The following is a 25459-nucleotide window of genomic DNA, read 5'->3' as shown; positions in this document are numbered from 1 at the left end:
AAAAGACAAAACAATCCCACAAAAAATTTCAGTTACCATGGATAACTGATGATATCCGAAAACTGATGAAAAAGCGAGATTATACTCTGAAAATGTTTATTAAAACTCGTAGTGACACTGATTCAAAATTATATAAAAGTCTGCGTAACCAGGTGGTTAAACAGCTTAGAATGTCCAAATCAAATTACTACATCCATGTTTTATCAGAGGCCAAAGGGAATGGCAAGCTTATCTGGAAGCAACTAAATAGTCTATTAAATCCAGAGGGTAACAACACCCAAAATCAATTTAAACTCAAACTTGGAGAAAATGTCATCTCTGATAGTACACAAGTCTCAAACGAATTTAATAATTTCTTTATAGAATCTGTCAAGAACCTTGCCTCAGGTTTCCCCTGTAAGAATAATGCTGTCCAAACAGCATTAATCGATGACCAAGAGAATTCATTTCACCTTAAAGAGGTCAGTCATACTGCTGTTTTAAAAGCTATAAATGACCTAAACACCACATACTCAAAAGACATCTATAATTTAGACACAGCTTTTCTCAAGAAATACAGCAGCATCCTAGTCCAACCCCTCACCCATCTCATTAATATCTCTATTAAAACTGGACAAGATGGGTGGAAAACTGCTCAAGTAATACCACTCTTTAAATCTGGAGATGCTGGAATTATATCTAATTATAGACCCATTAGTCTTCTTCCAGTTTTTTCTAAAGTCCTGGAGAAGATTGTTTCAGAACAACTAATGCGCTACCTTGAGTCAAATCACTATTTGCATCCTTTGCAATTCGGATTCAGATGTAACTACTCTACAGAATCCGCCACTTGTTATTTAACTGAAAAAATAAAACAATCACTTGACAAAGGGCATGTGGTCGGTGCAGTATTCCTAGATTTAAAAAAAGCGTTTGATACAGTCAATCACAATATTTGAATTTCAAAACTAATTAAGTTCAATTTCTCTAAAAAGTCATTGTCTTGGTTTGAGTCATACTTAAAGGGCCGGGAGCAATGTGTTACTATTAATGATGTGAGTTCTAATTTTCTTAAAATTGAAACGGGGATCCCTCAAGGTACTGTCTTAGGGCCTATACTGTTCAGTCTTTATATCAATGACTTACCAGATGTGTGCCCAGATATAGGTCTACAGATGTATGCAGATGACACAGTGGTATATGCATCTGGTAAGACCTGTACTCTTGTGACTGAGAAACTAAATACTACCTTGCATAAAATAGCATTTTGGCTGGCTTCATCCTGTTTAACCCTAAACATTAAAAAGACAAATTCTGTGTGTTTCTCTATAAAGAAACAACCAATAAACACCCTGGATATAAGAATTAACGGTGAGCCCATTGAGCAAGTCCCCGAAGTGAAATATCTGGGTATAATCATGGATTATCAGTTGAACTTTAAAAGTCATGTAAAGAAAATGTGTAAGACTATTAAGGCAAATCTAGGATGTTTTAAGATGATAAGAAATTGCTTAACTCTAAATTGTGCCTTTGTTTTTATGAATTCTATGATTTTCTCACATATATCTTACGGTTTGACCACATGGTCTCAGGCTCACCAGACAACAATAAAATGCATAGAATGCCTCTATAACCAAACCCTCAAAGTTTTAGACAAGAAAAGAATAAGGCATCATCATTGCCAAATTTTAAACAAATATAAGATTCTCAGTTTTACTAATTTTATTTCATTATACACAGTTAAATTGGTTTTTAAATGCCTCAATAATACTGCTCCTCAACTGCTCTGTGAGTCAATAACAAGACTGCAAAGTGGTACTAGATCCACCACCCGAGCAATGTCAAAAGGCAATTGCACTGTTCCATTCCGTAGAACTTCATTTGCACAAACCTCTTTTTCAATAAAAGGAACACAATTATGGAATTCTCTACCAGACAGTTTAAAATCCATAGCTACACTTCTCTCTTTCAAAAAACAAACAAAACAATGGCTAGTTCAGCAGCAATCCTGCTCTCATATTTAGTTTGAATTACTAGTTTAGATACTTAGCTTGCTATTTGTCTTTTTATTTTTACTATTGTTATTGTTATTTTTAATTTTGTTATTATTATGACCATTATTTCTTATTTTATTTTATTTTATTTTTATGTATATATATTTTTTCTCATAGATTTTAAATATTCATTTTCTCTTTTTTTGTTTTGTTTAATTAAAAGCCCAACTAGGGACAAGTGTTGTGAATTAGCTTTGGCTACAAATACTGTGATGCATACATCAGATAACTGTTCCAGATATCTATGTCTTTGTATCTGTCCCTAAAAAAAAAAAAAAGAAAAAAAAAAAGAAAAACTACAAGGATGGAGCAGTGGGCAAAGGGTGAGGATCTCTGCTGGGTCCTGAAGTAGCAGCTATGCGCATTCTTGAGGTCAGGGGGGAGCCAGCTTAATAGTGGCTCACCCTGGTCCTGTATGACAGAGACTTTTATTGTTTTTTATTTACTTTCATTGACTTGCATTCTATGGTTGTTTATTTATTCATTTGTTTATTAATTTGAGTTAAAATCTATTAATATTCTGAATAAAATTGGTTTGTGAACAAAGCATGTGTGTTTATAGGTCCAGAGCAACTTGGAGAGGACCAGCAGTGCTCAAAAGCATCCAACTGAATATTTATTTTGAGAGTATATATTGAACTGCTACATCCTTTATATTGCTAAAATACACTATAATTTTTGTCAACGAGCAAAACAAATCTTAGTGGGCAGAAATATATTAAATTAATTCACAAATTATTGTCTGCCCATCATTTTACTAGCAGCACATTTTTGAAAAACGTAGATTTGTGTGGAAACATGTATCGGGATGAGAGACCGAGGGACTCAAGTTTGTAAAGGAAAGGATTAACTGACTCAGGGAAGGTGGAAGTGTGTAAGGCACACACACAACTGCAATTACAACTTACACAATTCACAGACTGAAAACACAAACAAATGCATGCAGTCAACACATCTACAGGAGGGGTGATAATTATATTGTGGGGAAAGTCAAGAGCAAGAGTTGGCTTAGAGATTTCTTTTTCAGGTTCCTTTCTATCTGAATGATTGTATGCATGCACTGCTGCCATTTTCTTATTCATCCATTTCATCTTTGTAAAAGGCCACTGCCTGAGCTCCCATCCAGCAAAATAACATGAATTTTTATGGACATGCATAATGAATGACTGAATTAATTGATTAAAATTGAGCACTGTGTATTGGGGGAAAGCTAGTCAGGAAAGTTCAGTATCTTTAATTCAGAGTAGTTCACACCAACAACACCTGACACAATGACTCTGGTAATGTCAGTAAAACATTTTTGAAAAATGTCAGTTTGTGAATTTACTGTGATAAATGTGTCCTTGTTGAAAGTTGCACCACATTTAAACCCTCTTTATTTTAATTTGCTTTTACTTTTAGCTGCAGATGTTACCACAACCTTTGTGTGTGTGTGTGTGTGTGTGTGTATGGTTAACTGATAACAATTTGGTAGAGTATCTTTGATGAGGTTTTAGAAACTTCCTGTGTAACATGTTTATGTTTTTGTAAAGCCTTTCATTGACTCTGTATTACTGTGCTACATCTCTAAGAGCACAGTGATAGAGCGCAGAATCTGAGAGCTTTAGACCTCTGATGCTAAGTTCAGTGGAGTCTCTGGTTGTTTTTGACTCTAATCGACGATCAGTAGGAGTGCTCTCAAAACTTGATCTTAACCTTGCGCCTTTATACAGTAAATACTGTGGTGCGCTGTTCGGATATTGTTTGTACCAGTAAAGCAAAATGTAATTGCTGCTTGATTCATATGAACATTTCAAAGTAACAGTGTCTGTTTCTTTCCTGACAATGGCATCTTCATCTGTCGGCCAGATTTTATCAGCGAAACTGCCTGTTGTAAAGAGGAACATAAAGAAATAAATCTGTAAAGTATTTTTGTAAACAAACACAAAACAATCGTTGAAAGAATTTGAACTTAAAACATGGGTATTAAGGAATATAGTTAATTATCTGATGAAAGTTAATTACCTGTAGTGACAGTGAGAATCAGTGGGATGTATCTCACTATGTACAGGAAGTTGTATAGTTGAGCCATTTCTGAACACAGCTCTGTGAGGATCCTGTATAATAGTGCTTGCTGTATGTGCTGAACTTTACACATGAGGGAACACATTTCTAGAAGGCCACACCCAGGAAGTTCTGCTGTTGGAGCATAACTTTGTACAGATCATCACTTCACAGGATCAGTCACAGTGAACTAAATCACCAATACAACACAGAACAATCCCACTGTTGCTGATCAACTCACTGCATCCAACTTCACCTCTTAAACAGATCTTTTGGAGTTAGAGGCCTGGGCTGTGTCTCAAGATTTAACATTTATACAAAAATATAACCCTCTTTCCAGTTTTGTTTTACTTTATTGGTCCATGAACAAAGAATTATAATTATTGTATGGTTTAAGTGGTCATTGTTGTTGTTTTTTTTTTACTCCTGAAAATAGTTCTTAACATTGCAAAATGGTGTTAACACAACTACTGTGACAAATAGGTTCAGTAACGACTCCAGCTGAGGTTTTAGTATGAAAGATGAATGTCCAACTGCCATTATGGTCATTTGCTAACAGCTGAACCATGTTTGAAAAAAGTTACTGTGTCATCTTGAAGGCAGCATATGTTGCTCCAAAAACCTCAGTGTACTTTTCTGAATTAATGCTGCCATCACAGACGTGTGTTACCAAGGGCACTGACACAACCCCATACCATGACAAACCCTGTCTTTCAGATTTGTTGCTGGTAACTGTCTGGATGGTCCTTTTCAGTTTTGGTCCAAAGCCCACAGTGTCCATTTCTGACAAAAAAAGACCTGGAATACTGATTTGTCTGGCCACAATAAACTTTTCCACTGTGAGATGGTCCATCCCAGATACCTCCAAGCCCAGAGAAGTCAACAGCACATCTGGACATAGTCAACATCAGGTTTCTTTTTTGCACAGTAAAGTTTTAGCAGGCATTTGTGGGTGTAACTCCATATTGTAGAGCTTGACAAAGATTTGCCAAAGTAATCCTGAGCTCATGTGGTTACTGAATGATGGTTTTTGATGCAGTGCCGTCTGAGATATCAGAGATCACAGGTGTTCAGCTGAGGCTTGTGCACTGAAACTCCTCCATATTCCTTGAATCACTTAATGATATTATACAATGTAGAGGGTGAAATATTAAAATCCCTTCCTTTCTTTCTTTGAGGAGCATTTGTTTTTCAGCATTTCAATAATTTTCTCACACATTTGTTGGCAAACTGGAGATCCACGGCCCACCTTTGCTCCTTAAAGACTAGGCCTTTCCTGGATATCAATTTTGTACCAAATCATGATTACAATCACCTGTTGGCATCATCTGTTTCAAATTACATCATTATTTAATTGTTTTACCTCATCACTAGCCCTAAATTTCCCCGTTCCAACTTTTCTTGGAATGTGTTGCAGATGTGAAATGCAGGAATTGATGTATATTAACAAATGAAATGAAGCTGACCAGGCACATGCTCTCTCTCACAGCTCGTGGTTGCTTGGCTCTGTGGGTGGCTCCAGACCAATTTATCTCACTGAAGGTTGAACACCACTGCTGCCTGAAACATCATGAAAATGAGGAAATATGAAACTCCACAACTGTGTGATTTTTGTGGCATTTTTGAGATCTGACAATTGTTTCTTCACCCACATTTAAAGATTTGTGATATAAGCTATTATATCCGTATTATTATGGACAGAATATAGGCTATATATCTCATGGATATATAATTTAAATAATGAAACAGCTGGATTTCAACTGTTGATGGCAATGCTGTTGACCACAGCAGTGATTTCAATACTGCATACATGACTTTCTATGATGCTACTTTTCTGGCTGCCAAATAGAAATAATTTGTTCAAATGGACATTTGTGCTTCTATTTGGAGGGTGTAGAAATGTTTCTTCTTAAACGTATTATGCCTCTCCATGATTCCAAGTCTTGGGCACAGACTCTAAACCAATAATATTTAGGGGTGTGATATTTAAATGATGATGGTTTTCAAACACCACGTTTATCATTCTTATGCCGTGATTGGCAAGACAGGAATGTTTCACAAATCAGACATGAACACTGTTATATTCTGATTTCTACACTTATATCTGGTTTCTGTGCTAGACTGGTAAATGGGGGCCACTGTGTTTGTTTATACTTGTGAACAATTCGTGGAATTCCACAGGTTTCACATATTTTTCTAATCACTGTGTTTCTGTGTGAGCTGTATTTTTTTTCTTTACAACTATTGATGGTATATTATTCTTGACAAAAATTTGTACATTGTAGGACAGTTGTGAAAAGTAAAAACTGAATCAGGAAAAAGGTTCAGTGCTCATGTTTTCTGGTCTTGTTCCTATATTCAGACTTTCTGGAAGGAAATGGCAACAACCATTTAAAAAAATATTGGGGTTTTAATATCAGTACAACTTTCATATCTCTCTATCTTGGATATTGCTGATGGATAAAGTAAAGATGACACTTTCCTCCAAATGATAGTGTTGGCCGCAAGTAAAAAAGCCATTACATAATACTGGCTAGAGAAAAATTTCCCTACTGTTGGCACCTATGACTTCATTTGTCTTCAGTATAATAAAACTGTTTTACTGTTTTATGATACTATTATACAACATGTGGCATCAATATAATCGCTTTATAAATATTCAGAGAGAAAGTGAGATTATCATCAAAAATTTCTCAAACTCATCAGCAGAACTGCCGACAGTATAAACAAAACTGTGTGAAAGTTTTTGTACAGTGCAGTTGGATTTCCTGTCACTGTGGGCCGCAGAGCGCAGTAGTATAGTGCAGAGTCTGATACAGCAGCAGAGGAGATGAGCAGATCCACTTGTTTATTATTTTCATCAACTTTAGCAGACATTCTTGGAGGAAGGTTGAGACTTAGAGTTCCACTTGGAAAAATATAAAGAAGGAACTCAGGTGTAGATTTTGGATGCTGTCTGTACCAGTGCAAGTTGGTTACTGGATCAGTGAATTTTGTGTAGCTGCAGGACAGAGTGACATCATCACCTTCATGTACAACTATATGAGTGAAAAGTGGCTCTATTGAATCTGCCATGGAGTCACCTGTCATAGAGAACATAATGTTTTTAACCTTTACATAATCAAGCCAGAACTACACAAGTCAGACCCACATTCTGCTGTTTCTTAACACCACACAGACTAATTAATCATTAATTCAACACATAATTTTTGAAATAAAATTTAAAAAATCTAATCAAAACTCACCAAGTGAAAGCCACAGACACATTAATATAACAGTGAACATGATGAATGGTCTCAGCTGAATTAAAATATTCTGAGGACTTTCTGTAAGCTAATATGGAAACATCATAAAGGTTCAAGAAGCATCATGAAGCTCCGCCCCCACAACATCACATGACAGTGTCACTTATGGCCCTTTTCCACTACCCTTTTTCAGCTCACTTCAGCTCGCTTCAGCTCACTTCAGCCCGACACGGCTCGCGTTTCGACTACCAAAAACCGGCACGACTCAGCTCGTTTCAGCCCTGCTTAGCCCCTAAAACTCGCACCGTTTTGGAGTGGGGCTGAAGCGAGCCAAACCGTGCCGACTGAGGCTGGGGGCATGAGCAGACACTCCCCTGTGCACTGATTGGTGAGGAGGAGTGTCCTCACATGCCCACACACGCCCCGCGAGCGCGCTGGGATCTGTAAACACCGCAAACCCGGAAGAAGAAGAATTACGAATTACGAGAATTTCTGAAGCCTTATGCGCCTCGCCTCATCTATACGCTCTTGCCAGTATCTGTTGGCGTTGTCGGTGACAACAAGCCACAGCACCAAGACCAGCAACACTAACGACTCCATGTCCTCCATGTTTATTGTTTACTATTCGGGTCGTGAGACTACCGCTTAAAAGATCACTGAATCAGTGACATACAGAGCATCGTGGACGAGTTCGCGGAGCGCAAGGCTCGTCGTATGCCCTTCAAATAATGCGCGCAGTAGGCTATTGATGTTTTATTATGAGCCATGTACAGTATGTCACCTAATGTTTTTTTGTTTCTGAGTTACATGTTCGTTTGAAGGACTTAATGTACAAAATAACATAGTTGCACCCCGTAGTGTTGAAATTGGTAAACACAGTGCATTCAGTGAGGTTTGCACCGCCCTCCTTTTATTTCTGACTCTTCCTGTCAGCGTTGCAACCTCTGAGCGCTCATTCGTATGCCCTTCAAATAATGTGCGCAGTATAGGCTATTGATGTTTTATTATGAGCCATGTACAGTATCCTAATGTTTTTTGTTTCTGAGTTACATGTTCGTTTGAAGGACTTGATGTACTAAATAACATAGTTGCACCCGGTAGTGTTGAAATTGGTAAACACCGCAGTTGCGGACATTTTGTAGCCTAAAACGATGTTATGATAAGCTTTAATAAAGTGCCCGGTCATTTGCCCCGCCCCCGGCCCGGCTCTGACTTGTTCCGCCACTGTCACTGATGTCACTGTTTGCGCTGCTTAACGACATCACGTGACGTCCACCCACTTTCGCTAACTCCACCCAATGTGTCCACCCACTTCCAGCCAGCACGGTTCAGCGCGGTTGTAGTCGAAATGCAACTCCAACAGCCCCGCTCAGCTCGACTCAGCTCGACTCGGCACGGCACGGCTCAGCCGCGTTTGTAGTGGAAAAGCGGCATTACAGTGTTGACAGATTGTTGAGTTGCTGCAGCATCCTGGCTTTACATTCAATTCAATTTTATTTGTATAGCACTTTTAACAATAGACATTGTCGCAAAGCAACTTTACAGAACTATATAAATGCCAGATATAAATTTATGCCGACTGAGCAAACCTGAGGTGACAGTGACAACTCCTGAGACGACAAAAGGAAGAAACCTTGAAGGAACCCATCCTCATTTGGGTGATAACAGTCAGTGTGACTATAAATACCTCACTTCTACAACTGTGTCCTATATAGTGAAAAGGGGCAACTGGGTAACCAGGAAATTCACTGTAGCTTTGGCATGAAGTCTATTTTGTTGAAGTTATCAACTGCTTACTGATTGAGACTTGAATGTAAAATTGTTCATGGCAACTGCAGTCCTGAGCCATCATAGCAAAACTGTTTGTATTAATTCTCCAAAGCTATCTTCTAAGTGGATCTTTAGGCTGTCCATAAGGGGTCATCCTCCACAGGAGTGAAGTGATGAGAACTCCAGCGAGAAGTAACGCATCAGGTCAGCATCACTGGTGTCTCAGGAGTGGCATGTGTAGCATGAGAGAGAGATATTTGGTTTGCTCATTGTCATTTAATGGTTACGAACAGTGAACATTGTGTGCTGATTGCAAGTGGGGACTCCAGCAAGATTAAATACTGTATGAGGGCATAACTAAAAGGAAAAGTCAGAACATACCAGAGACTTGAGGGCACCATGGTGCATAAAGTGTACATCAGGCCACTCTACTGTCAACAAACCTGAGTGTATGTGTAAGGGGTGGACAGCACCCAATCATCACATTACATTACATTACAGGCATTTCAAAGATCGACATACAGCATACCCAGAGCAGCCTGTGGAGCAGTTGGGGGTTAGGTGCCTTGCTCAAGGGCACTTCAAAACACTCTTTCAAACACTTATCAAAACACTCTCTGCCCAAGAACCCTCCAGATCTGCTACTTTATGTAATAAAAAGCTGTTAACAAAAGGCTTGACTAAACAAATATATTTTCAGCCAAGACTTAAACACTGAGACTGTGTCTGAGACCCGAACACTACTTGTACGGCTGTTCCATAACTGTGGGGATTTGTAAAAGAAGGCTGTTCCTCTGCTGTCGCCTTAACTATTTGAGCTACCAACAGATAGCCTGCACCTTCTGATCTAAGTCAGTGTGGCAAGTTATAAAGGACCAGGAATTCATTCAGGTACTGTGGTGCGAGACAAAGCACATTTAGTGCTTTATAATTAAAAAGTAATGGTTTATAATCAGTGTGAAATTTGATTGGGAGCCAATGCAGTGTGGATAAGATAGGGGTGATATGGTCATATCTGTCGCTGGAGCTTGTTGATGCACCTGTTAGATCATTCAGACAGTAAGGCATCACGATAATCCAACCTGGAGGTAACAAAAGCATGAACTAGGTTTACTGCATCATGAAGAGGTATTATATTTCTTATCTGAGCAATATTTCTGAGATGAAAGAAGGCTATAGTGATATTATCTACATCCAGCCTCACATGGGGAACCTGTCCTGAGCACATTTAAGCAAACACATACTGAAAGGAGGGAATTAATGTTTTTACATAATTACAGTCATTTTAATGTATAAACTACACTCGGGTGGCACAGAGGTGCAGTATCACTGTCGCCTCACAGCAAGCAGGTTCCTGGTTTGAACATACCAGTCAATCGGGGGTCTTTCTGTGTGGAGTTTGCATGTTCTTCTTGTGCCTGCGTGGGTTTCCTCTGCATGCTCCAGTTTCCTCCCACAGTCCAAAGGAAGAGGTCAACTGGCTTCTCTATATTGCTCATATGTGTGAATGTCTGTCTGTCTCTCTGTGTTAAGCCTGCGATAGACTGGTGACTTGTCCAGGGTGTACCCGGCTTCTCCATCATAGTCAGCTAGGATTGGCTCCAGCTCACCGACGACCCACAATGGAAATGCAGTATAGAAAATGGATGGAGGGAGAGAAAAATATACTCTAATAAGTACATAATTGAATATTTTAACTATGTGTTTTAGTGGTGCCTCTACATTAGGGGCCTCAGCCCTAGCAGAGAATATATTGGAGAGAAAATAAACATAAAACCTCGATTTTATTTGTTTTTGCATAACAAACGTTTTCTGAGGTGTTTCACTGCTGGTCTTTCAAAGATGCCAGCAAGCCATTAGGCTTTGGAAGGGAGTGGTACATGTGTGTGTGTGATTTTTGTATTAAATGAACTGATATTCACTTTGAATGCTAATTTGTTTGGTGTCTTACTTTCTCCATGTGTCATATGTGCAGCAGCAGGCAGCTTAATGTTAGAGCTGCTAAGTGGAAGAGAATAGTTAAGGTTTATTTCACAGTTTAGTCATCCGTGGACAGTTATGTTGTTTTATCAGAATGGTGTCTCTGAACTAAACTGAGCTACTAAGAGTAACCAGAGCAGGGGTTCAGATAATATATATGCAGTGTGTATGATAGAAGAGCAGGTATACTCTGTCACAGAGGTTTTATTGTGAAAAGTCGTGTTCTTCATCAAAGAACTGAACATCTCTGGAGGATGTGAGCAGGGTTGTGTGGTTCTCAGTACTTTGCCCACAATAAGATAACTGACTGCGCCATCTAGTGTTCACCAAGGAGAAAAACCTTTATACATTCATCAATGTTTACTATACATACAGTGTATACATTACAGAAAGACAAAATAGTTATGAGCTTTCGGAAAAAAATACAGTACAAGTCAAATTTTTGGACACACCTAATTCAAAGTTTTTTTTAATTCATTAAAAGACACTTCTTGTCATGAAGTCATGATGGACTGTCGTTTCTCTTTACTTAGGTGAGAAGTTCCTGACATAATATGGATTACTACCAGTGTCAAATAGAGCTACTTACTGTATTTTTATTATTTGCAATTTACTGTTTGATATCAAACACATTAAGAAGGCAAGGAATTCCACTAATTAACTTTTGACGAGGCAACACCTGTTAACTGACTCCCTCATGAAGCTGGTTAAGATAATACCAATAGTGTGCAAAGCATCATCATGTGCCATGTGTTATTTCATAGTTCTGATGTCTTCAGTATTGTTCTACAATGTAGAAAAGAGTCAAAATATTCTGATTCCCACAATATACAGTTTCAGTATTATATATATGGATTTAATACACTCAGATAATGACATGCCCTTCCTCAGGACAATCCAACAGTGTAATTACTCCAGTCAGGACAGAGAGACTCATGGGTCCACAGTCATTGTGGAATTCTGGGATGAGGATTGAGCCAAGCCTTGTCTTTAATGCACTGGCTATTGAGGAATATGGAATTGTACCATGAGGGTACAAAGATTTCTTTATGATAAAAAAATGACATAACAGCACACCACCACACATTTTAAGCAGACAATGTGTAAAATGTGATAATTTGATGAGTATTTGTTTTACTGGCAGCACTGTGACGCATGTGCAGTTTTACATGTTCACTCCACATGGGTTCTTCAGTTTCTTCCCACCTCCAAAATAAACAAGACTGTAGGAAATTTGCTGGGATAAAATGCCCCTAGGTGTGAATGAGTGTGTGAAATGGTTTGTACATGGCGCTCTGCGAAGGACTCACATTCCATTCAGGGTTTATTCCCACATTATGCCCAGGAGATTCCAGTACAGGCTCCATAATCACCCCGACCCTGACCAGCATATAATGGTTACCAAAGAATGAATTCTGCCTTCTAATAATGTAACATGTGGCAACAATATGATCCCTTTATAAATCTTCAGAGAGAAAGAGAGATTCCTGCCAAAAATTTCTCAAAATCTTCAGCAGAACTGCCTACAATATAAACAAAACTGTGTGAAAGTTTTTGTACAGTGCAGTTGGATTTCCTGTCACTGTGGGCGGCAGAGCGCAGTAGTATAGTGCAGAGTCTGATACAGCAGCAGAGGAGATGAGCAGATACACTTGGTTATTTCCTTCAACTTTAGCAGACATTCTTGGGGGACGGTTGGGACTTAGATCTCCACTTTGAAGAACATAAAGAAGGAACTCAGGTTTAGATTTTGGATATTGTCTGTACCATTGCAGGGTGTCTCCTGTATAGCTTGTTTCATATTTGCAGGACAGAGTAACATCACCACCTTCATGAACAACTTCATTAGTCAAAAGTGGCTCTATTGACTCTGCCATGGAGTCACCTGTCATAGAAAGGAGAATATAATGTTTTTAACCTTTACATAATCAAGCCAGAACTACATAAGTCAGACCCCCATTCTGCTCTTTTTAACACCACACAGACTAATTAATCACTAATTCAACACTTAATATTTCTGAAGTCACAGAAAAATGTTAACTCACCGAGTGAGAGCCACAGACACATGAATATAACAGTGAACATGACGAATGGTCTCAGCTGAATGAGAATATTCTTTCTGTGCTCTGATATATTAAGATCATAAAGGTTCCTGAAGCTCCGCCCCACAGCATCACATGACAGTGTCACCAATGTTATTGACTGATTGATGATTCTTACTGAATAATCCTGGCTTTACATTCAGCCTCACATATGGGACCTGATTTTAGCACATTGTAAGCAAATGCAAACTGGAAGCAGGAACAGCTAATCGTCACAACTATGCAGTGCAAATAATTTAATTTTAAAACCAATTATTATTCAATAATTACATCAGGATTTTTTTTTTAAATCAGGTTTCTGGTAGACAGTTGTGGTGAACCTTTGGCAATGTTGCCACAAACTTGTGGCAAGGTCGTATTTTCACATGCAAATTAATTTTGTGGCAAACCTCTGGTGTACTTGTGGCTAACTTTGTGGAAAACTTACGGCAAACACTTGATCCCTAATTCTATTTTTTGCCACAGGTTTGCTAGAATGTTTGCTGTTTGCAGTAAATTTGCTGGCTGTGAGATGAGTGCTCAGGGACTGTGTACAAAGTGCAACACCGAAAAGATTTATGACAAAGATATTCAACAACTTCACTCTTACACAGTGTAGAATCACCAACATCACTACACATATCGATTATTATTATTATTATTATTATTATTATTATTATTATTATTATTATAGAAAATATTAAATAAACACAATTATATCAACAACACAAAAAGCAAACTAGTGGAAGAAAAAAAAACTAATTTGTTTGCTGCATTGATACAATTCGCCACATGTATGAATGAGTATGTGCATTGTGCCAAGTTATTTCAATGATTTTCCTCAAATAAATATTAATTTCCTCTGATTTTATTCAGCAAAGTTCATATAGTATAATTATGTAGCACAAAAGTGAAACTGTGATTGCACCGGTGCAAGCAGAAATCATCGTGTTCCCAAATAGAATAATATAGATATTTAGGCACTGCCTAAAAGTGGAGCTCCTGATGAGTGTATGAGCAAAATATTTACAAGGACACAAAATCAGCCTGACTAGAATAATAATGTTATAGCATATGAACCATCAAATTGTGCAGTGTAGTGTATTTCGTGTCAATAAACTGCTGCATTGTCTTGTCACATTGACACCAAAAAAGAGATACACATCACAGTTACAAATATGTATTTATTCTTTCTTTGACACCGCATACCATGCGCCAGAAACAACACCATGGCATTATTATGGTGTGACTCTGCTGGGTGCCTGGGGGACAGCAGGGAACCAGCGCTTTCACTTTATAGCATTATTGTATAGTTATAATTGAATATCAAACTTGATATGTCAAACAGTTTTCTGGTTACATCTTTCAGAGTTATTGGTCTGGGAAGTTTGAATCTGTGATTATATTTCCAACTTTACTACAGTTCAGCCCATGCATGAAATAGAACTTGATTAAACCATGTTAATGAGCCATATTACCCAGTTTATTCTCCACACACTTCATTCAAACCCTTGGTTCACAAATGAGTTTAAAGTTATCACGTTATAATGTGAAAAGTTTCACGTTTTAACAATATAAATTATCACGTTATAATGTAAAATGTTTCATGTAATAACGTGAAAATATATTGTTATAGCATGAAAGATATATTGTGATAATAAATTTTTCACAGTATGATGTGATACTGATTTTATTTTTATTTTTTTCTGGTGCGGCATCAATACGCTGCTGTATTTTATACAGTGTCCTTCTTGTGTCAGGAATCTTCAGAACTTTTGCACATGCAAAGAGAAAATAGTCACAATATTTCAGCTATTTGTTTTAGTCATGAGACACTCAAGTCTTGCCCTAGAGCAGGGGTCACCAAACTTTTTTCTCTGGGGGCCACATTGTCATTCCTGACTGTGATGGGGGGCTGGGGTCGGGTCAGCTATATAACAGAATTGTATGACCCAGACAAATATGACCACCAGCAGGCCTCATTGTGTAGTAGAGATTACTAGCCTGGCACAGCCATCCCCACTACTATATCCACACTACTATATCAACACTTGATTCCTGGCACATATTTGTTTATCTTTACTAGTGGTTTGCAAAAGTAGTAATTGAGTCTTCACACTTTGTTTTAATTTGAAATACCACAGATATTCCATTTATTTATTTTCTAATAAAAATAACATCAAAGCTGTCAAGGTAAGAAACATCTGCCTAGTTGAGGTGATTGACACTGGCAAAGGTGAGTGGAAAATTATAAATTGTAGGTAGGCCTGTTGATATTATTAATAATATTCATAATAATTGTGTGCAGCACTTAATAAAGGTCAAATAAATAGGCCTATAAAATAAATACATTAAAAAAACAGTGAAATTATAATAATATGAGCAATAGATCAATAGATCACAGCAGTTGTGCTGTGTCCTGCACGTCATTGCTCTCATCCATGGCCAAAGCAAAAACCTTGAATTCTGATGCTCTCTCATTCAGCTGGTCATGCACGTTGTCCACCAAATCTTCGGTTCGCCTGGTCATAGTAGGTGCGGAGAGACTCACCGCGTTGAGCGCATCCTTCTTGTCGGGACACACCTCCTCGGCCACAGCAAGCATGCATACTTTAACAAAGTCCCCATCAGTAAACGGCTTTCCATGGGTAGCTAGTAGGTGAGCTACCTTATAGCTAGCTCGTACAGCAGCCTGGTTGATCTGGGTTTGGCGAAGGAATGCATTCTGTTGTGCAGCCAGTCCGCATTTCATCCTCCGAATCCTGTCTTCTCTTGTTTGCCCTCGCAAACTAGCATACTGTTTGTGGCGGGTTTCGTAGTGACGACACAGATCATATTCTTTGAAAACCGACACACTTTCTTTACATACAAGACAAACTGCACGGTCCTTACACTGAACGAAAAAATAATCGGTGGTCCACTGTTCTTTAAAAACTCTGCACTCTCTGTCAACTTTCACTTACCGCTAGCCATTTTGCTGTCCTGAACACTGACAGTTCTCTGCGCGTGCGCTGCCTGTCACTGCTTGATCGCGAGCATATGACGAAAATTCGGAAAATATGAATAGTTCATTTTATAACTAAATATCAATTTTAATTGGTAAAATCAACAAAATACAAGCTGCAGACATGTTGTTATTATTTGCCAAAAAGCAATTTAAAAAAACAGGCCATGACCACTTTTGGGGATTGCCTCATAGGGCCGGTTCAAGTGGTGGGGGGCAGAGGGGCTGGGGGGCCGGTCAAAGGGGGGTGACGGGCCGGAGTCGGCCCGCGGGCCGGAGTTTGATAACCCCTGTTCTAAATCATCCTCAGATAACTAACCAAAGATTGAGGACAAATCTGAAGAGCTTTCGTGTCTTTTTCAAAAGAATCGGTATCAAGAACCCACACCACTGCAGAGAATAGTGTAGAGTCTGTGTGGAAATGAAAGAAGGTTCTGGCGCAAATAACGTCACGCATGCAGCGCCGCCGACCTGTAAATCGCTGCAATCTAATAATGGCGGACAAGCTTTTAGTGATTTTTGGAACAGAATTCAGATGCAAAAATCTTTTTTGAAGATTAACCTTTGAAGGATATAATGCAATTCCAGCAGCATAGACACAACTTTTTGTGGGTTGTTTGGCTCGTTGGTCTAGGGGTATGATTCCCGCTTTGGGTGCGAGAGGTCCCGGGTTCAAATCCCGGATGAGCCCAGGTTTTACCTTAAATGGTCGATCTGAACTGCTGGGGACATGGATTTCACTTAGCTGCATCATTCTAAAAGCACGAGTTTAATGAAAGTTACATCAACAAATCCCTGGTTTTCTGTGTGTGATGTGCTCAAATACACTGTAAAGTTGGTGGATAAATAAAAGAAGATTTTTGCGTCTGAATTCTGTTCCAAAAATCACTAAAAGCTTGTCCGCCATTATTAGATCACAGCGATTTACAGGTCAGTGGTGCTGCACGTACGACATCATTTGCGCCAGTCCGTTCTTTTGTTTCCACACGGACTCTATCCTATTCTCTCCAGTGGTGTGTGTTCTTGATACCGAGTCTTTTGAAAAAGACACGAAAGCTCTTCAAATCCATCCTCAGTCTTTGGTTAGTTGTCTGAGAATGATTTAGAACCTATAGCCACAGAGAAAGAGGCGGACGAATACACAAGCCAAGTCACTCATAAAGAAGAAGAGCAACAACTGCGCCAGCTGTTTTCTGGAACCCAGGAAGTTAATACATGGTACAAATCATAGTTTGCTATTTTTTTCCTGATTTGGTGTTCAACTTTCACAGTTATGATACAGCAGTGTCTCTTTGTAATTGTCATCTTTGTAAGCTCACTTGCTCGGCAGAAAGCTCAATAATGGCAGTAAATAGTCACTTACTCTCACTTTACAGTGCTGGAGCTGCAGGAGCAGGTGGCGCACAACAGGCAGGAATTTGTTCGGATTCACCTCCAAAACTAAGTTGCTCATAAAACTACCAACCTTTTCTGGTTCTAACAGAACCAATTAGGACCATGTAGACCCTTTCTGTTTTGTGCTACAATGTGAAGTGGGGGGTGCAATTACCGTTATTTATTTTTTACTAAAATCATCGTATCTCTGCAACCATAAAATATTTTTTCCCCAAAATTCCAAACCCTATGACCTTCTTGCGGTGTCCCTTTACAGAGAGCTGATTTTAAGGTGAATTGAGCCTGTTTGAAATTTTAAGGTAAAGTCCCTACAATAATCATGGAATTGGTGTGAAGGAAAAGGCCATTGCAAGATTAATTTATAATTTATCACTCTGTGATAAACTTCCCTGTGTATTTCTGAATCTTGTCGTTGCCTTTTTGTCCACTGAAACAGGTGCGACGTTATATTGTATCTAAAAGCATGATTTCTATATAAAATAAATAGACATGCCATCCTGCTATTTCTTTCAACTAACTCATTGGGTTTTTTTCTGTATTTATAGGCTCTGAAAGAGATTCTCTCACAACATGATCAAAATGTACACTGTTCAATTAATACTGTACCTTCAGCTACTATTAACACATCATATCCATCTTTTGTCAAATACTGCCTGGAAACACAATAAACTCTCTCAACAACCTCTCTCTTCTCCTTTTGGTATTTCACTCAAGTGTGCTATAGCCAAAACAGCTGGAGCATCTGTGTCTACTGTTGTACAAATAGCAGCTCCTCCTTCTTCAAATACTGCATCAAACACAAACAGCCTTTACACCATCTCCTTCAACTACAGCATTGGGGTTCTAATAAAAAAATTAATTGCAGTAACTGATTCTGCAGTGCCAAATACATTACTATTTCTGAAATGTGATCAGGAAATTTTACTGGATCACAGCAGATATATATTGGGGCATGTGCCCCAGTAAAATGGGTCTAGCGAGCCAATGGACAACTTATAAATTCAAGCAACAGGCTAAACGCAAGCTTAACACTTGCTGTGCGGTGAGCTCTTTGGGATGGCACTTCTGACTTTTGTTTCCAGATCGTAGGAACTGCTCCGCATACCAGACAGACATCGCTCAAATCCTTCAATGTGAATCTGCCTCACAAATGTATCTTTTACAAAATGTATGGAGCAGACACCAAACCGTCCTGTCGGCTTGAAGTTACCTCTCTTGGTTGGTACAAATCAAACCCATTCATTCCGCAAGTGTCCTGCTGACTTTGGGCTACAATGGATCAAAATTCTTCTTTTTTAATCGGCTACACCTGAACAGCCTTGAAGGACACACCCCTTAGGAGGCATGCTTTGGTTTTAGCTTTGTTGCAGAATTTTAAAAAAAGTTTAAAATGTGCTACACTTTGTAAAGCAGATGAAGCCGGAAATGCCACGAACTTTCAAGCGTTTTGCATATGACATCACTTCTTTGAATGAACAGTAACTTATCAGGAACGCATTCGTGTAATGGTGTAATGGCGGATTCAAAGAGCCAAACTTTACCAACTAAACAGAACATGTTCCCGGTCTTGTATTAAGATACATTTGAGGCAGTAAACTATTTAACATGTCTAGTTTTATAAGGTATAATTTCCAGGGGTAATGTAATTTTCATAAGACGAACACTTTAACGGAAACAAAGGGTTTGGGACATGACAGCTTGCTTGACCAAAAGGGCCCTGTAGTTGAGACAATCTGTGTACACTGCAAAAAATGATCTCTTGTTGAGAGAAAATATCTTTAATATGGGTGAATTTATCTATTATTTCTTATTAGAAGTTTACTAGAACTCAAATAGAAGATTATTTAGCTTACTTTGAGACATTTTTACTAATTTCAAGCCTTAAATTTTCTTATTCTATTGGCAGATAATTTTGCTTCTTTCTAGAATTGAATGCTTAAAATGAGCAAAATTATCTGCCAAAAGAATAAGAAAATTTAAGGCTTGAAATTAGTAAAAATGTCTCAAAGTAAGCTAAATAATCTTGAGTTCTACTAAACTTCTAATAAGAAATAATAGATAAATTTACCCATATTAAAGATATTTTCTCTCAACAAGAGATCATTTTTTGCAGTCTATATTACAAGCTGCAAACAAAGGCTCTACAGATATTTGAGCTCACATCTCTAGAGTCAAAGTCCACAGTGCTAACCATCACACCATGGAACAGAGGGCAAGTTGTTTTCACCACCAAATTACTGGCATATACTGACAGCAACCTGGCAAAAAAAAAAAAATTAAACAGACCCTTGGTCAAAGGCTTAAATAAACACACACCACAGTCCTCAATGCCGAAACCCGGGATTGAACCAGGGACCTTTAGATCTTCAGTCTAACGCTCTCCCTACTGAGCTATTTCGGCAAGATCATGCCACCATCTGAGCAGTCACGTCACCGATATAAACATGAGTAGTTGCTAAATCCAATCAGTAAGGTCACATGATGTTCCTTTTTAACCAAAATCTAATGAAATATAAAGTGATTAAAATAATATATAGTATCATCTGGAAGTATGACATATGTAATGTGGTAATTGATTAATGAAACTCTTTTATGTTGTTGGCAATTTGTTTTATTCCAAGCGTGTTTTTAATTAAATGAACAAAAGTTCACATGAAAGAATGAGCAAATAATAAGCTAAATAATGAGGTAAATGTGTTCTCTGTGCTCGCTCATTTCACTGTTACCCCCCAATCATGCAGTCTTGATTATTTCACTGTTATCCACAGTGCCAAGTGGGTAATGATCTCCCTTATAAGTGGACACACAGAGACAGCGAGAGAGAGAGGTTTTGATAGCTGGATCCACTCTGTGGGTTATAGAAGTGTTCCTGTAATACCCTGGCGGCTCGTTAATAGGGGCGATTTGGGCGACGCACTCCCAAACAGGGAGGGAGATTTTTTTTTTTTTAATCTACTCCTACTACCACGGCAACAGTAATGTCATTGTCCAATCAGGCTAAGGTCGTGCCTGGTGTAGCCACGCCCTTTTGGGGCGATTTCTGTCAGGTTCAGATTTGCCCCAAAATCTCCCATTGACACTAATGGTACGTACGTTTTTTTCGAAAATCCTGCTCCCAATGCATTTTCTATTGGGTTTCATGTGCTCGCAGAAGCACCGTGCTTACGTCATACGCCTGTTGCGCCGCGCAAGTGTTGCCAGATTGGTTTTTAGTGCATTTTGGCGGGTTTTGAACATAATTTTGGGCTGGAAAACGCAACTTGCGCGGGAAATGTGTGAACATTCTATGAAGATGGCGGCGAGTGTTGAGTGCAACAATACGATAGCGTCTCTGAAAGAAGTTCCCTTTAGTCGTCGTACCAATGAGGAGAAAACGGCAATCAAACAGCTAGGACCTCCTAGACCGAATTTAAACATCAAGCAAGTGTCTACGAAGGGGGAGAAGACCTACTCAAGAGGTTTTAACAAGAACTGGTGCCACCGGAAAACTTGGCTAGCTGGCTGTGATGTAGTCAGTGCTCTTTTTTGCTACCCTTGCGCTCTCTTCCACCCTGGAAGTAGCACAGCAGACGGTACAGTGATATCTGATATTTGAATTTACTAGGCAAAAGTTGTGTGTGTGTGTGTGTGTGTGTTACCAATGGCAGTTTAACATTGCCATGTTTTTGTTTTACCAATGGCAGTTTAACATTGCCATGCTTGGAATATTTCAGTAGCCTCAAGTTCTCTCTGACTTGGTGTAAATTAAGCATATTTTCAGTTTTTATATATTGTACAGTATGTGTTCATTGGAGCCAGCAGCACCTTACCTTTTTTCCAACTTGTTAAGCCAAGTTGCACTGACTACAAAACCTTGTGTAACCTTGTGTGTGTATATAGCTAAATAACTAAAGCCTTTTGTGTTCATTGACATGCTTGTAATACTTTAAATTTCCTTTTAAGGCATGGCTTTCTGGAGGAATTCTTGGGGAAAAAACTGCAGAATTTATTTAGAATTATTTGTTGTTAAAATGGTGCAATTCCATATAAAAAAAACACATTAAGCTGCACATGTTTGTTTGATGGTTATGCTTTTCTTCATCTTTTTCAAAACTTAAATAAACACTTGTTTTGGATTTATATCCTGCCACTTTAATTGCATTCTTTAGAATTGAAGAAATTAGAATATGTTTATAATTAAGAATTTGTGTCTACTTATTATAGAATACTGGAATAATATGAGAAAATAAATTAGTAACGTAATATTAATTGATTGTGATGCCAGATGTTTTGCTTTGAAGGCTTCACAATGAATCTTCCTTAGTTTTAGCCTGGCAAGCCAGGCTAAATGTGAATATTTGCCACTCATAGGCAAAAATATTTTTGGCCGCTAGGCGGGTGGGTCTAGTTTACTAGGCTACCTTAGTTTGCCACCTTTAACTTGTTTAGTGTTGCCACCTAGTGGAGAGAAGAGATATTGTCTATATTGATATCTGAATTTACCAGACAAAAACAAGTTCGGCCAATTGATTTGCGACCTAGGTCAATTTACTTCAGTCCTGTGGACATTTACGGTCCGTGTAGACATAACGGGGGAAAATTGCCCCCCCTGAAAAAAAATTCAGGAGCCGCCACTGCTGTAATATTAAAAACAATAAATTGTAGCATAAGTTCAGAACATATTACTACTACAAAAATTGACGTACAAGCTTTTCATTTACAAACTTACATATCCATTGGCTGAGTATGGATCTCTGAGGCTGGGAAATAGAGAGATGATGCCCAAAGCATATTTACTTCACACAGAGACAGGTGGGCTCCTCCTGAAACATAAACATGACATTACTACTACATTTCCTTCAGTTTAAAAGATACAAATTTTTACTATTGTTAGCTTCAGTGAGTTTTAGTCTCTCTCAAATTGTTAGTTTTTTTTATAATGTTTTAGCCATTTAATATCTATTTCTATCATAGGCAAGGCAAGGCAAGTTTATTTATATAGCACATTTCATACACAATGGCAGTTCAATGTGCTTTACAGAAGTAAAAACAGTAAACAATAGAGAAATAAAATTACATAAAATAATTTTATCTTTATTCTAAAATAATTAATTAAAAGAATTAAAAGAATTAAAAGAAAATAATAAGAATTAAACAATAGTAGAAATAAAATATTAAAATGCCAAAAAGAAAAAGGAGAAAAAGAAAGAGAAAGGGAAAAAAAAACCTAGCAGAATAAAATAGAATAAAGTTAAAATAAATTTAAAACATGCAGAGAAAAAGATTATAAAAAATGTAAAAATATTAATTATTTAACAGAAAGCATCTGAAAACAGCTTGGTCTTTAACCTAGATTTGAAGCTGCCAACAGCAGGAGCATTTTTGATGTCCTCTGGCAGTTGGTTCCATAGCTGTACTGCATAGTAGCTAAAAGCTGCTTCACCACACTTTGTTTTAACAACTGGTTTTAATAGTAAATTTTTCTGTTGCGATCTGGTAGATCTGATTGGGTTAGGCCGCTGCAACATATCAGAGAGGTAATTGGGCCCTGTACCATTTAGAGATTTGTACACCAGCAGCAATGCTTTAAAGTCAATTCTGTAGCTTACTGGAAGCCAGTGAAGGGACCTTAGAATTGGAGTAATGTGCTCTGTTCTTTTTGTTCGTGTAAGAACCCTAGCCGCTGCATTTTGAACCAGCTGAAGTCGTTTGATGGTCTTTTTTGGCAGGCCTGTGAAAAGGCCATTGCAGTAATCAACCCTACTAGAGATGAAGGCATGTATTAGTTTTTCCAGATCATGTTTTGACATAAGTCCTCTTAGTTTGGAAATGTTTTTTAGGTGATAAAATGCCGTTTTAGTGATTGCTTTCATGTGACTGTCAAAGTTTAGCTCGCTGTCAATGAAAACACCAAGATTTTTAACCATTTCTTTACTTTTAATCCCTTTTGTGTCAAGAATAGTGGTAATCCTGAGTTTTTCATCTTTTTTTCCAAATAGAATTATTTCTGTTTTATCTGTGTTCAGCTGAAGAAAATTTTGTGACATCCAGCTATTGATTTGATTGATACACTGGTAGAGACATTCAAGGGGGGCATAATCATTTGGTGATAGAGCAAAATAAATTTGGGTATCATCTGCATAGCAGTGATACAAAATTGAATTTTTATTGATAATTTGCCCAAGTGGGAGCATATAAAGGTTGAAAAGTAATGGTCCAAGAATCGACCCCTGGGGGACACCACAGGTCAAGGGCATTGACGTTGAGGAACAATTTCCCAGGGTAACAAAGAAGCTTCTATCTTTTAAGTATGATTTTAACCAATTGATAACTTTACCAGTCAATCCAACCCAGTGTTCAAGTCGATATAGCAGTATGTTGTGATCAACAGTATCAAAAGCTGCACTGAGGTCCAGTAATACCAGGACCGATGTTTTGCCTGCATCAGTATTAAGACGTATGTCATTTATAACTTTAATCAGCGCTGTTTCAGTGCTATGATTGGCACGAAATCCTGACTGAAAATTATCAAAACAGCTGTTTGATATCAAGAAGGCAGTTAATTGATTGAAGACAATTTTTTCCAGGATTTTCCCGATAAATGGTAGATTTGATATTGGCCTGTAATTATTTAACACTGAAGGATCCAGATTATTTTTTTTAAGAAGGGGCTTTACAACAGCTTTTTTTAGGGACACAGGAACAACACCAGTCTCCAAGGATGTATTTATAATTTGAAGCACATCTGTAATTATAAGATGAAGAACAGACTTAAAAAAGTTGGTGGGCAGAATGTCCAGTTCAGATGTTGAGGAACTGAGATTTTGTACAGTTTTTTCAAGAGTCTCATAATCAATTAAACAAAATTCTGACATTGTGTTAAAGTTATCTATCTGTGTCATTGGTGATTGCAGTTTTTCAATTTTTTGCAACTGAGATATATTATGAGAAATATTCTGCCGTATTTTATCAATTTTACCTTTGAAGAAGGATGCAAACTCATTGCATTTATTAACTGAGAGAAGTTCAGGTGCTAATTGTGGTGGGGGATTAGTTAGCTTCTCTACTGTTGAAAATAGCACACGGGCATTGTTCATATTCCTGCTGATGGTATTGGAGAAGAAAGACTGTCTTGCTTTACGAATTTCATAATTATAATTACAAAGCATCTCTTTATGGATTTGATAATGGATGTGAAGTTTAGATTTGCGCCATTTTCTTTCAGTCTTTCTACATTCTCTCTTTAGCAGTTTAACAGCCGGGTACTGCTTCCATGGTGCTTTCTGCTTATCATTGATTCTTTTGATTTTGAATGGAGCAATATCATCCATAATTTGGGTCATATTTAAATTAAAAAATTCCAGTAAATCATCTACAGAGTCTGACATTTTGGTTGAGTTCTGAGAGAGAGCTTGCTTAAAAAGAGCACGTGTTGTCATTTATGACTCTCCTGCCTATAGTTGTTGAGCTAGTCTGAATGTGAGGAGACATAGAAACTTCAAAGAAAACACAGAAATGATCAGATAAGGCCAGGTCAACAACAGTATAAGAAAAAGTAAGACCCTTTGTGATGACGAGGTCAAGAGTATGACCACGAGAGTGGGTTGGTCCCTGTACATGTTGTACTAGGTTAAAGTTATCAATAATTGCAAATAGTTCTTTGGCATAAATGTTATCAGTATTATCTACATGTAAGTTAAAATCCCCAGATATAATAAGACAATCAAACTCTAAGCAAATGACTGATAACAATTCACCAAACTCTTCAAGAAAGACTTTGGCTGAATGTCTCGGAGGCCTGTAAATAGTTAATAATAATATGTTAGGAGAGCATGTAACAAGTGCACATAAGTGTTCAAAGGACATAAAATCACCAAGTGAGGATTGTTTACATTGAAAAGAGACTTTGAATATATTTGCGATCCCTCC

At 38.0% G+C, this 25459-nt stretch overlaps 2 non-coding genes across 2 annotated transcripts; one reads left to right on the top strand and one right to left on the bottom strand.

Moving 5' to 3' along the window:
• Nucleotides 1-16775: 16775 nt before the first annotated feature.
• Nucleotides 16776-16847, top strand: trnap-ugg (transfer RNA proline (anticodon UGG)). The gene has a single exon. It is a non-coding gene; the product is annotated as a tRNA-Pro (tRNA).
• A 3032-nt stretch (nucleotides 16848-19879) lies between these two features.
• Nucleotides 19880-19952, bottom strand: trnaf-gaa (transfer RNA phenylalanine (anticodon GAA)). Its single transcript has one exon. It is a non-coding gene; the product is annotated as a tRNA-Phe (tRNA).
• Nucleotides 19953-25459: the final 5507 nt, after the last annotated feature.

This window comes from Neoarius graeffei, chromosome 1 (assembly GCF_027579695.1).
Source record: "Neoarius graeffei isolate fNeoGra1 chromosome 1, fNeoGra1.pri, whole genome shotgun sequence".
NCBI classification, from domain to species: Eukaryota; Metazoa; Chordata; class Actinopteri; order Siluriformes; family Ariidae; genus Neoarius; species Neoarius graeffei.
The sequence above is the reverse complement of the archived record's forward strand: the minus strand, read 5'-3'. Positions and strand labels throughout refer to the sequence as shown.